The sequence below is a fragment of the Tachypleus tridentatus genome, chromosome 6 (genome assembly GCF_004210375.1).
Source record: "Tachypleus tridentatus isolate NWPU-2018 chromosome 6, ASM421037v1, whole genome shotgun sequence".
NCBI classification, from domain to species: Eukaryota; Metazoa; Arthropoda; class Merostomata; order Xiphosura; family Limulidae; genus Tachypleus; species Tachypleus tridentatus.
The window spans coordinates 61,334,786-61,348,863 of NC_134830.1; the positions used below are offsets into that span (position 1 = coordinate 61,334,786).

At 33.6% G+C, this 14,078-nt stretch overlaps 1 protein-coding gene across 5 annotated transcripts in view; it reads left to right on the forward strand.

Moving 5' to 3' along the window:
* The first annotated feature begins 316 nt into the window (after positions 1-316).
* The window catches only part of LOC143252657 (uncharacterized), a 29,315-nt gene continuing 15,553 nt past the window's right edge, over positions 317-14,078 (forward strand). The window contains exon 1 of one of the 5 annotated variants that reach the window (XM_076505135.1): positions 317-699. The gene's annotated coding sequence lies outside the window, so the exon portion shown is untranslated. Of the gene's footprint in view, positions 700-3,178; positions 3,313-3,340; positions 3,481-3,567; positions 3,591-11,078; positions 11,194-14,078 lie in introns of those variants that run through there. The other 4 variants (XM_076505137.1, XM_076505140.1, XM_076505139.1 and 1 more) reach the window with 4 other exon arrangements.

The window sequence follows — 14,078 nt, forward strand, 5'->3', positions numbered from 1 at the left end:
CAAGTCTTAAGATTCAAGATGAACAAAGGATAGTAACGAGAAATGTGACAGTTCGGCAAGTAAGAAATGTATTTAAGCTTTGTTCGATAAATATCGGTGTTTTCCTGTTATGTAAACATTTTGTTAAGGTGTACGGATGAAGAAAATGTATAAGTTTAGAGTCTGACGACATGCCATTGGGAAAATTTTCGTTGTGCAATACTTGTCGTGTGACTAAATTAACCATAAAAACATGGATACGTGTTCAAAGAGAGTACTTTAGATGTAGTCACGTGATCAAATAAGCTACAAGCTGCTGAATCTATTTTCGAGACATCATGAAGTCATAAGATTTCAGCTAGAGCCCACTTCCAAATCAGCCAATCCGTGAAACCGTACCAAAACGTCAATTCTGTGTTATGCAGTTGCAGTCCCAATAGTTAGAAAGATGAAGGTTTGGTGTGTCTTTGGTTTAAATATCAATTAGTGCAAGGATGATGTGATCAGGAGAATTACAGTAGTACGTGTTTTCACAAGTAAGAATAATTGACTTTAACAACACAAGGAAACACTTGACATTTTCTCAGTTAGAAGCAGTGTCTCGTCAGGAAAGCTTTATTTCTTAGCTCAGTAAACGTGGACGTTCTAAAATTAACCAAAGCATAGCATTCACCCGGATATACTTAAGTTGAAGCATCAGAACCAAAGATGACTAGAAAGGTTAGTAGATTTTGTTAGCTTAATCGTACCACATAATAGCAGCTAAAAAAGTGTTTATTTTTTCAAAGATCCATGAACAATGTTCTTATCTTTTAGAGTTTACAAAAACGACTGGAATGTAAACTGTACTATAAAATAATTTATTAAAATATCAATCTACCAAAAACTCCGGAATGTTTTGTTAAAATAACTAATACTTTGTCAAGAAAGCTGAATGGTTTACCTAGAAAAGCAACAATATTTTTATTTTCATTGTAGGCTTTCTTTTCCCCAAGTTAGCCCTACTGCTGACGAAAGAACATTTACTAGCATATTCCAGAGAATTTGGTCTTTGATGTTTAATAAATTATGTTGCTTTTTTGTGATATATAATATTTATGTAAGTTGATAGCTATACGGTACTTTTGGTGTGTTTTTTAACAGTTAGACTTTCACGATGGCTAAATTTCGTATCATGATTGTGAAACTCTGATCATATAACTGAAAAGTATGAACGTTTACAACACTTTATGGCCAGCTAACAAATTGTCGTGAACAATAATTTTAAATAACAGACAACAAGTAATTTTCAGTTCAACAGATCTCCCTTTCCTGAAAGTTAATATTAATTTTATGTTATGGCCTATTTAATTAGTATTATTGTTTCACTCCACTTACAAACAGTATTTTATTTAACTTCGATATGAAACGTATAGTCCCTCGCTGGGACAGCAGTAAATCTAGGGATTTATAACGCTAAAATTAGGGATTCCATACCCCTCTGTGGACACAACAGATAGCCCGATGTGACTTTGCTAAAAGAAAATACACAAATAAATGAAACGTATGTAACTAAAATATACTTCACTCTTTGTTAGTTCGTAGTATTACGGTAAAACGTAACATTTTTTTGCTTCATCCAAATGACGCTTAACATGTGAACGTTACTACTCGTTATTTAACATTAATATTGTCTTAGAAATTGTTTGTTTGATTGGAATTTCGCACAAAGCTACTCGAGGGCTATCTGTGCTAGCTGTCCCTAATTTAGCAGTGTAATACTAGAGGAAAGGCAGCTAGTCATCACCACCCACTGCCAACTCTTGGGCTACTCTTTTACTTACAAATAGTGGAATTGACCGTAATATTGTAACGCCCCCACAACTGAAATGGCGAGCATGTTTGGTGCGACGGGGATTTTCATGTTCAAACTGAAATTTAAAAAGAACAGATTGAAACGGTAACAGTATAATGGAGTATTACCTATATAAATAAACGCTTGTGTTTGTCATGTTTAGAACTTTTTCGTCAAGTTCTCTATCAAACTCTACAAATCTCATATCATTAGAAAAGCCTTTGTTAAAAGAGGATATTGGCTTTTCCATTCAGAATCACCTTACCTATATTTTGTTCAGTCAAAGCTTTTAATTCAATGGGTATGGTACACTATGGCACAGTGTCGTTGTCATCACGTGACGACTGGTTGCAATTTCAACTTTAGTTGTTTTTTTTGTTGTTTTTTCTATTTGCAAAGTATTTCACAAAAACACCATTTAACCCACGCGTAACTTCCTAAAAATTGAACGTTACACTAAATACAACTGGCATGGGTTTTCTCAAAATATTTAGGTCAAAAATACGCATGCGTAATTCGTTAAAATTCATATGTGTGTCCTACACTTACTTTCCGTTGCAGTAATTTTAGCTTCGGTTTGGTTTATAGGCTGCTAAAAACATCGTTTAGCTACATTTTTTGTACGTTTCTTTGTTTCAATTTGTACAACTGTGTCATAAAGTGAACGCTAATAACTGTTTCGTATTATGTACACTATTATAAATACCATTACTATATTTACTTTGAGTGTAGCTTTATTAAACAAAATTATCTCGACGTGGATTTGTTTGTCTGACTGCATTTTTTTTTTTTTCCAAATAGACCAGAAGTTATCCATCTAACACATAATGCCTACAAATGCTTAAATTTAAATGCCAGCGTGAAAATGATGGAATAATGAACATGAAAACTGCCGCAAATATTTTGCGGGTCGTGGTTAGTCTCCTAATAATTCCCTTACTGACATGTGGGACGTTGGCAACATAACAAGAAAGTCAAGAGGGAAAAACCACAAACGCATAAGATTTTTTAGTACTTTTGTAAGGGTGAGGGCGGGAGTTATTTTTCTCTTATTTGGTTTATTGTCTTATATAAAAGTCATTGTTAGAAATTAAAGTATAAACGTGAGCAGGAAAAAATAAAGTGATTGATGCGTGTTATTTTCAGTTTATTAATTTCGGTGCTGTGTGAAATTTCCATTAGTTTTAATCAAACATACAGTATAGTCTTGTAAAAGAAAACACCAACAAAAAACCATACGTGTACGTCATGATGTTCAGCCACCAAGTATAGATGAGAGTGAGTCAACTCGTATGTCATCGCTACCTCTCTGTGTAACTATTGTTGAAAGGTGAGGTGTAAATTTAGCTTCATGTCCTGATATAGTTGAGCACGTGGCACGTGGATAAGCGTTCCAGAAAGAGCATTTATATTAGTTGAGTAATTCAAGTTGTGTCACAAGTCTCAAGAGGGGAAGTCAGGTTGGGTAGCATATATTTCCTGATCACAAGCTAGAAGAGGTTAGTGAAATGTGTAACGTGTAAAATAAATAGCTATTACTCTTGAATAACTTTATAGATGTTTTCTTTTCGATTTTAGAGTTTGTTGTTAATTTCGAGCTTTCATTACATTCCTTGTACTTATTGGGCGCGAGTTGGGTTTAAGTAGATTTGGACGGTAGTGCACAGGTGAGTATGGATAATAAATTAGGGATAAATGAATGAGAATATTAGGAGTACATTCCTTGTACTTATTGGGCGCGAGTTGGGTTTAAGTAGATTTGGACGGTAGTGCACAGGTGAGTATGGATAATAAATTAGGGATAAATGAATGAGAATATTAGGAGATTACTGGCGCTCAGAGGCGATTGATCTATGTGAGTAGGTGTCAATGTAAAACCAGTTATAGAAGAAGTAAACGTAAATGATGAAATGCTCGGGCTATTTGCTATTCTGTGCATTTTGCTCAGCCTTGTATTAACAATATGCTTACTAGCTCAGTGTGTCTGTGTGTGTGACAACTCTATTCAAATGAGTTTGATTTTTTTATGGCTTACGTGATACTTTTAATATAAATAAGAAAGTAAACAAGAAAAGCAAAGATTTTAATTGCACTAGACACGTTAGCAATTAGGCTTAGAAGGCAGTTACAGCCTTTAGAAATTAAATAGCTGAATCATGATGTATAATCCTAGGCATACTGATAAATTGAGGTTTTACAAACAAGTTGTTCTCAGATTGGTTATCTAAAGCACAGTTCGTTTGACTATATTTAAACTAAATCGAATGACATGTTTTAAAATACCTTATAATATTTCAGAATGTTCACTTTTGCCGTTTTATAGTTTTAAGATGTAGGGCCGGTAGTAAATTCATAAAATAGTCACAAATGAAACGTCTGGTTTAACATTATTATTTGTTTGTTTTGAATTTCGCGCAAAGATATACGAGGGCTATCTGCACTAGCCATCCCTAATTTAGTTGTATAAGACTAGAGGGAAAGCAGCTGGTTATTACCACCCACCGCTAACTCTCAGGATACTCTTTTACCAATAAATAGTGGAGTTTACCAAGACACAATAACGCCCTCACTGTTGAAAGAGCGTTTCAAAACCTGCAAATAGGGATCGTAAAAAAAAGTAAGGAAACAAAGTTAAAAACACTGTAGACATTATTTATTCAATACAAACCCTTATTTTGATAACTCCAAATGTAATTCTGCGTAACAGTATGGAGCGAAAATAGAGGTTTGTAATTGGTGTAAATAACGCTCCAGCTTTGTTTCCTTACTTTTTTTACGATCCCTATTTTCAGGTTTTTAAATTCTCAAATATATATTTTTCTTGTTTGTTGCCTTTTTTATGCTGAAATATGGATATGGGATTGCTTGATACTGTAGCTAACCTTGTACATTTTAATGATAATGCACATAGCTAGTAGCTGGGTTATATAGTACATGATGATTTACTGTGGTTATTGACTATTTGATCACATTAATTCGAGATGTAAAACGTTAAACTGAAGATTGTCACGGAGATTCGTTTAAGAATATAGTAAACATTTATAGTTTCTGTGTAACTAAGTTCTCTTTCTGTACATAATGTATAACAATAGACAAATATATGCCTAAACTAAGACATAACCTCCTCCCCCAAAGTGCGTATAAAGTTTAAAGATGAAAATAAGCTGCCTTTTCAAATAAAACATATACGTCTAAAACATCACTTCATGTAAGTCATCGTATCTTTTAAGGTAGTTATTCGATGAATATACGTAATAGAATTTAATATTTATGTGTATTTATTCTTTTTACTCCTTCACTTCATACGTAGTGTAGGGGTTGGATCCTTAAAGACATCGATCGCATAGTGTACAAAGCATTAAGTGTACGCATTGTTACAGTCATCTAATATTGGCTGGTAATTCCTGTTTTACACTGTACTTACGCTTTTAAAAGGAACATCAAAAATTCGAAAAAAAGCTAACACTAATAACATCGTTTATGCTAGATCGACTTCTCAATAGCCATACAATCTTTACAGCACTCTATGTAGTATTCTACAAAAGGTTTAGGTACAATATACCAACGTGTATTTGTTCTAGTCTGGCAAGGGGATGATAATAATAATTAGCAACTGACATTTTTGAACTGACTTTCATTTTCTTGTAAGTCTAACATGTGTGCTCTTTGGTGCATTTTTATATGTCTACAGCCTTATCAGTCAATAGTAAAGGTTTTAAAGTGTTGTTTGAGCTGAATATTTACTGTTTAAGGTGCTTTTCGCCGAAATGTTCCCTTTGGGTTTTGTACAGTTCCTTACTATCTCTATGTTAAACTACTCTCTTAGTTTATGATAAGGTATTTTAAAACCTTGAAGATTTAAGAACTGACCATGATTTAGCTTAATTTATTTCAACATAAAAATACCAAGAAATATGTCCTCAATGTTTTTTTCTTTTGTTGTTGTTGTTCACTGGCTAGGGCATTTTCTTAACAAATTGCCTTTCGTTATTGAGATATTGGGAAATAGTTTCTTTTGTTATTTCGAAAATACAAAAGATTTAAATATAAACAGTCAAATCTAGCCTTGACAGACGAAAATATTATTTTAAGATATGACTGTTAGCCGGAGATTTATTTCGTACTAGAATAATACACAATTATATGCAGGATTCATAAGGTGGAAACGTTATAACACCCTCAATATCCGTATCCATAAAGGTCAAAGTAAGGATAGTAATGGTGTCACTATTGTTATTTACAAGGGTCGAAGTTAGGGTAGCAGTTCTTTAAGTATTAGTATTATGACAGTGATTCATAATAAAGATCACACAGGAATTTGCTCAAACTAGCAGAATACTGACACAAAAACACATTAAAAAGGAGATTTATTCATAAATTCACCGTCAAAATTTTTTTCGTCAGTTAAAACTACCCAAACATTGATAATAAACAAAAAAATTGTTTGTTTTTTAATTTCGCGTAGAGCTACATGAGGGCTATCTGCGCTAGCCATCCCTAGTTTAGCAGTGTAATACTAGAGATAAAGCAGCTAGTCATCATCACCCACCGTCAACCCTGGGGCTACTCATTTACTACGAATAGCGGGATTGATTGTACATTAAAACGCTTTCCACGACTGAAAGGGCGAGCATATTTGATGTGAGGGGATTCAAAGCCGCGACCCTCAGATTACAACTCTAGTGCCTTAACCACCTGGCCATGCCGAGCCCCAAAATAAGTGATTTCACGATTGTGGATAAAATAAAAAATTTTCCATTTGTTCATATTATTAATATTATTGCTTGACAAGCTTGTATCAAAATCAGCTGGGTATGTTCTACCAAAACCTAGAAGAATATAGTATGTGAAACGCTGCAAATGTGTGTCACCTACTTCAAAGTTGATTATTTGTCATTGAAAGTCAATTTACATGGTTATAAATACATAATAGCCGTGATGTTTTTATGAAAGGCTGCCTTTGTAACTCGACGCGTGTCAAACGCCTTTTTTACACAAAATATCAGGCAGAAAGCCACCTGACTCAAATATATTTTCTTTTAAATATAAGAAGCCTTATTTAAAGCGATGTTTTAGACGTATTTGTTTCATTTGAAAAGACTGCTTTTCTATTATAGAAATATTTTATGCGCTTAGAAGATATTCTATCTTATTCTAGGCATATATATTCCCATTACCCTGTATTAAGAAATCCAATACAGAAGAAAATTTAAAATATATAAATCGGGATCGCAAGAACATTGAACATGCAAGACAGGAGATATATTGCTGACAGTTTGCTCAAGCTACAAATCTCTATTATGAGGCACAAGAATTTTGCAAAAGAGTGAAATAATTCTTTTCATTAATTTTGTTGTGCTGCTTGTCTTTCTTCCATCCAAAAATATAGTGGTTTCCAAGCATGCGGATAAATTATAAAATACAACCCATGCATTTTGTAGCATATTCATTGGAAAATAGAAACTACCATGTGAAAGGTTCCCGATTTTGCTGTTTTGTATCGTTATTCGAGTCACTATTGTTCATCGTCACTCGAGAATTTCCACGACTATATTTCAGTAAGTTTCTAACAGTGGACGATAACCTAGTCAGACGGCGGCGATGATTCTCTTTACTGTTTTTTTACAATTAGTTGAAATCGTGAGTGAGTATTTAGTATTTATTACTACTGCATATAACTGTTGCCGTGTTTCATGTAGACAAGATAAACATGTTAGTGCGTCTGATAACGATATATAGCTTGAGAAAATAATGTAGACAAGATAAACATGTTAGTGCGTCTGATAAGGATATATAGCTTGAGAAAATAATGTAGACACTATGTCAAGCCTTGTTCCTTTACTTATTTAGAGTCATTAGTTGTAGGTTTGAAAATATAATATGTGCATTTTTATTCAACTTGTTTATAAACTTTTTTCGATGTCCCCTATTCCACAGGCCCGACATGGCCAGGTTAAAGCACTGGACTAGTTATCTGATAATCATGGGTTCGAATCCTTGTCACACCAAACATGCTCGCCCTTTCAGTCGTGGGGGCGTTATAATGTGACGGGCAATCCACTATTTGTTGGTAAAAGAGTAGCCCAAGAGTTAGCGGTGGGTGGCAATGACTAGCTGCCTTCCCTCTGGTCTTACACTGCTAAATTAGGGACGGCTTTTTGCGCGAAATTAAAAAACAAACAAACAAACCCTATTTCCCTTTTTAAATACTAATTTTGCTGATGTATGTTCAATTTAGAATATTAATATTGTGAATATCATTATCGATACAGGTATAAGTTAGGGTAGCAAAGCTTTAATATTACGTAACTCTAGGTTAGGGTAACAATGTTGTCATTATCATTTATTGATACCAGTTTAAGTTGGGATAATAATAATTCCAGTGTCATTATTATTAAGTGTAATTAAGATAGTAAGAATTACTTGTATTTTAAGTGAACTCTTAATGAATCCATCAGCTTTTCATCATTCTTATTGTTTAACATACTTGTGGTCACTAAAGTATGTCATTGTTTTATAATTTCACGACACACATAAGAAGCCAACCTTTAAAGTAAGGTGCAGGTGATATGCTTAAAAACTCAATATGATTTAACGAATCGAAAAAATTTGAAGATATTTTATTGTATAAAACACATTAAAACCTGAAATGTGTTTCGAAGGATATATCATAAGACTTAATATCCTGCTCACGATAGCCACAGGTGATTGGTTATAAATGTCGAAGATTAAAATCATAAGTTTAAAAGTGATTAAAAGTCATAAGTGTGACCTCTGTTGCTTGAAATGACTAAGGTACCAATACAGTTCTAAAACACCTATTGTAAACAGAAATGTCTTTGTGGTGTGCATAATGTTACATCAAGTTTTTCCTTCTTGGTACATTCTGTACTCTTGAGAATTAATATTTCTCAAGTACACAATAAAACAACTAAAATAGATTTACATTAAAACGGTACGATGTGATGTGACATTCAGTCAGAGTTTAACAAAATCACTTTGAGGGAATTTCGGAATATAGTATGGCAAGGATTATCCTACATTTATAAAGAATTAGAGCAAGTTAATCCCGCATCTGTTTCAACGCACATGAGGCTACACTTCACCTTCCTGTGATACTTTGGGATGATGTTGGTGACGCATTCTTCCTCTGGTCTCCATTATACTGACTGGAACAATTGTAATCTTGCTCAATGACACGAAGTTTGTCTCAGGCAAACATCGAACCAGCAGCCTGTCGACAACGTGTGTAACGCGCTAATCATTAGGCCAAACTGACTCCTATGTATTACTGTTGCATTATATTTAACTCAAGAGCGTGAACGTAATAAATGTGAAATGTCTGAACTTTATAATACCAGGATGATCATGTTAAAATTAGATATGTATGACATAAGACTTAATATACAACATAAAGGGAAGCTATAGGTTTAATTAGGAGGACCAGTCACTTGGGGAATTCCTATTTTTCATATTTAACTTTAATGTTTTACCAAGAATCATCTAAGTTTTATTCAAGTTCCTCATAACAACAACAAAAAAGAAGTAAATATTGTTTAGTTTCTATTAGTTCAGAGATGTAGAGCATTAGTTTTAAAGTTGTTGTGTTTTTTTTTTTCCAATATCTCAGAATTAAATTTGTATTAATGTTAAGTTCTATAAGTTATAGTTTTTTTTGTGTGTGTGTGATATCAATAACTCTTAACAGACGGAACGTGGCCTTGTGGTTAACGTGCCAGGCTGAGGATCGGAAAGCCAAAGATGTTTATTTTTGTGATGCTGCTGAACACGTCCCGTACTTTTAGTTGCTTGAACGTTGAAAATGTGACTGTTAATCCCGTTATTCCTTTAAAATTAGCCCTATAAGTGGTAGGTACTGCTGACTGGTTCCTTTCTCTGTGATCCGTAGTTGAAAATGAAGAACGGGTTATACATAAACCTTAGGTACCTCTGACCTGGCTGTTTAGTTCACATGCGTATAAAGTGCCGTTTAGGTAACTCCCAGTGGCATAGCTTTCTTTCTGCGAACGTAAAACGCTAGAAACCGAGTTTCGGAGCCTGTGGCGGGCAGAGCACAAAATGTCCTTTGTGTAGCTTTGTGCTTAACTTCAAACAAACAGAAAGCCGTTTAAGTAAAAACTGGAAATACCAGTTTTAAATTAATTCTTTTTGCCTGTTGTCAGATAGAAAGTTATAAGTAAACATCGGATCGTGATAACATTCTGGGGCGTGTTATATGTGAATGAGTGGTAATTAATTTCAAAATATTTTATATCAAGTAAATTCCTTATATTACATATATATATCATCAGCTGAGTTATTGTTATGAAAATAAAACTATAATCTTCAAGAGAAATTTCTGGTGAGTTTAACACAAGAGATAACTTTACGAGATATCACATTACCAAGTATCTTGATAAAGACGATATACGTTTCCGGCTTACCATTTTTGGCCCGAGGTATATAAATAAACTCTAGCATCACTGCTGGCTTAGAAAAGTACTTACATATAAGCTTTAAAAAGAATGGAAATTTTTTGTTGAGAACATTAAAACCTAGAAAATTGTTATTTTTGAGAAGCAAGTGTTAGGAATGGTAGAAATATAAATAGTCATTTCCAAGAAACTTTATAGTGTAAGAATATGGTTAGCTTTTGAATTGTTTTAGCTTCTTTTTACATAGCAAAGAATTACGTAAAGAATTGTATTAGCGTTATTCTTAAACATTATAAGTAATATGTTGTTATCTAAAAAGACTGTATTTATATAAGTGCATTTTAGTGTGTTTTTTAGATCATAGTCGATTTTTAAAATAACTGGAATCTTGTGTTTTTTTACGGTTTACTACAGCATGAATTTCAAGCATGTAAGTGCGTTGTTGTTGAATATTACTCAAAATGTTTAAGATGTTTTACTTTATATACTAACCAGGTATACAATTCAAAGTGTTTAGAGAGACAGATTAGCTGACTTACAATGACAGTCGTCATTTGTAAGCTGTCGAATTTAATAATGTGTTTTATTTGTTGTCAGTTTTTGAGAAATAATAAACATGTTTACAGTAAACCTAAGTCGGGAAACGCGTTGTGAAATAGTCGAGCATTTTCTGTTTACCGTAAATTCATGATTTTGCAATTAACGGTTGTGAAAGATGTACTTGGAGTTTTCTTAATATTTTAGGATGCCAAGAAACTGAACCGTATTGATGTAGTTGTGTCATTGTGTAATAGTTTGTAAATATACTGGTGACAAGTTGTCTGATTTGGTGCTCTATTTGTTTATTACTTCAATGATTAGTGTTCATGAGTTAAGAGTAGAATTTCAGTTTCATGCGTTGCTTAATTACCTTTTATTCTGTGAGAAGTTGTCAGTCGAGTGGTGGTAAGAACTTGTTTATTTCTGTACTGTTTTGTATAGATTATCATAATTTTGATCTTAACGTAATGCATTTCGTATGGTTGTGTGATTAGTTGTTATTGTTGTGTGATAAGTTATTATTGCTACATTGGTTAAGTGATTGACCAACAACATGATTATGTATTCAAACTATCAGTTGCTATATTTACATGTAAATTACAACCAGTGGTTCACACAAATTAAACTTACAGCTATGTTTTGGTCTCCATTGCTATAAAATAACTATAATATTTTTTGTTCTTCCTTTTTCTTTTTAATTTCGCGCAGAACTACATGAGAACTACCTGCGTTAGCCGTCCCTACTTTAGCGGTTTTAGACCAGAAGGAAGGCAGCTATTCATCACTATCCAGCGCCAACTCTTTAGCTACTCTTTTACCAACAAACAGTGGGATTGACTGAAACATTATAACGCTCCCACGGCTGAAATGGCAAGCATGTTTGGTGTGACGGAGATTCGAACTCGCGACTTTCAGATTACGAGTCGAAAGCCCTAACCACCTGGCCATGCTGGGATTTTTCTAGACTTTCACATTGTGTCTACAATATACAAAAACGACAACAAAAAAAAAACACACATAAAACTACTGTTCCCAGAACGTTATTGTCAGGAAAACATTAACTTGAAATCTTTAGGTAATAATGTTTTATAGGCCCTTATTATCAACATCGTTTATAGAGGTTGTTTACATTATGTGAACGAGCTGAGGAGTATTTTTTTACATTTTCAATAAAAAATATTAGTTTAGATTTATGTTCAATTTTCATTTTCAAGTAATTGGCAGTTAAATGTTACACTCTTCTCAAACCTTAATAAAAATTAAGTGATATGACCTTCGTGCATAACTTACTGCTTCTGTAGCAGAAATACATTCAGTGTCGTGTGTAGTTGAAGTTATGTCGTTTACATCAGAAAATAGCAGACTCGGCAGTGAAACATGACGCTCAGGCACGTGTAACAGATTCAGAAACACGTGACCTAATTCTATTTCTTTCGGCTTAAACTCGCCAAACGTTTTATTTTCCAACTCAAATTACTCAATTTAATTTTTTATATATAAACATTTTAAATTGTTAATAATTTATATAGTTGCTTTAAAATTTAGTCAAATGGATTCTTTTTGTTTTTGTAATATTTATGTGCTTAAAAATTCGGTGCCCCTGATAAAACTACATGTTTAGTTAAACTGGCTTATTTAGTTCCAAAATATGATAGATAAGTCAAATATAAACTCAATTATATGATTATGTGACCTTTAAATTTTCTATAATTTGCCACTTTAGAAAACGTGGTGTATTAACCTTTGATCCATAATGAATAAAGGATAATCAACATCCAATTTTAACCAAAACCTAATCCAGAAAAAGTCCTTATACTAGATGAAATTATCATTTAGAAAAACCCAGTCGATATCATATTTCTTCACTATATTTGACCAATGTCGTCATTATTTGACTTCTTTCACATAATTCCTTTTTTCATTATTACCTTTAAATTCATTCAATAACATTGATTGCTACTCGAAAAAATCCTAGCGTTCGAGAAACAAAGTAATTATATTAGGTAATTCCTCTATAAAGAGGTGAATATTTTTTATTGAAAACCACAGGAACCGTCAGTGTTGAGCCATTTAATACTTAGATCATATACGTGGCACTTGTATTCTTTCGCAGAAAGATTTTTAAAACAGTTAACATGTTTGTTACCTGCACCTACTAACAAGTACTTAGTTGTGAAGATAATGTGAAGCGTCAAACATTAGGCAGTGGAAAACTGTTGCTTCGTGACTTGTCTGACTTAAATGTTACAACGAAACTGACTGTTCTCATAACTTAAACCTCACCAAGCAATGCTGATCCTTGTTTTTATATAGTGTGCTGTTTGTGGCAAATATTTGATACCATACTGAACTAATTTGTTTTATATTAAGTTTGGCCCGGCATGGTCAGGAGGTTAAAGCACTCGACACGTAATCTGAGAATCGCGGGTTCAAATCTCCGTCACACCAAACATGCTCGTTCTTTCAGCCGTGGGGGCGGTATAATGTGTCAGTCAATCCCACTATTCGTTGGTAAAAGAGTAGCTCAAGTGTTGGCGGTGGGTGGTAATGACTAGCTGCCTTCCATCTAGTCTTACACTGCTAAATTAGACACGGCCAGTGCAGATAGCCCTCGAGTAGCTTTGCACAAAAATTCAAAACAAACCAAACCATATTAAGTTTACTAGAAATCTGTCGAGATGTCCTATCACACAGTATTTAGGATTTGGAGTCATTTTTCGGGGTTAGGACTTTTTTGAAGCACGTTGACCAATGAGTCATAGTTCTGAGTTAACCAAGTATTTGATAACAGGTTCATTGGTGATGAAACGAACATATTATTGTTTGCGATATTGTGAAATAAACCTGACTAAAGCTGCATAAGTTTAATATTGTCTAAGATTTTGTTTGTGTGAAGTTAAGCACAAAGCTCCAGAATGGGCTATCTGTGCTCTGCCCATCCTGGGTATCAAAATAAGTTTACAGACATTTCGATGATTCCTCTCGGTGGAGTCAGCAGATAGCCCGATGTGGCTTTGCTATAAGAAAATACACACGCGTATCAATGTGCTACTGGGAAGCTTTTGTAAGGTAATTAACTGTTTAGAGATATAAGTGGTATTTTGTACGAAGTTGTGTTATAGTAATAAATAGCACTATATACATGTGTGTGTGTGTATAGGTTTTTTTCTTTAAATAATTGTGAATTATAAGATAAACCTACAAAGAATTGAACTCATTTATACTTGTACACACGCTATGTATGCCGCTGTGAAGTTCCCATTTAATTTTAGATGTTAACTTCTGTGATA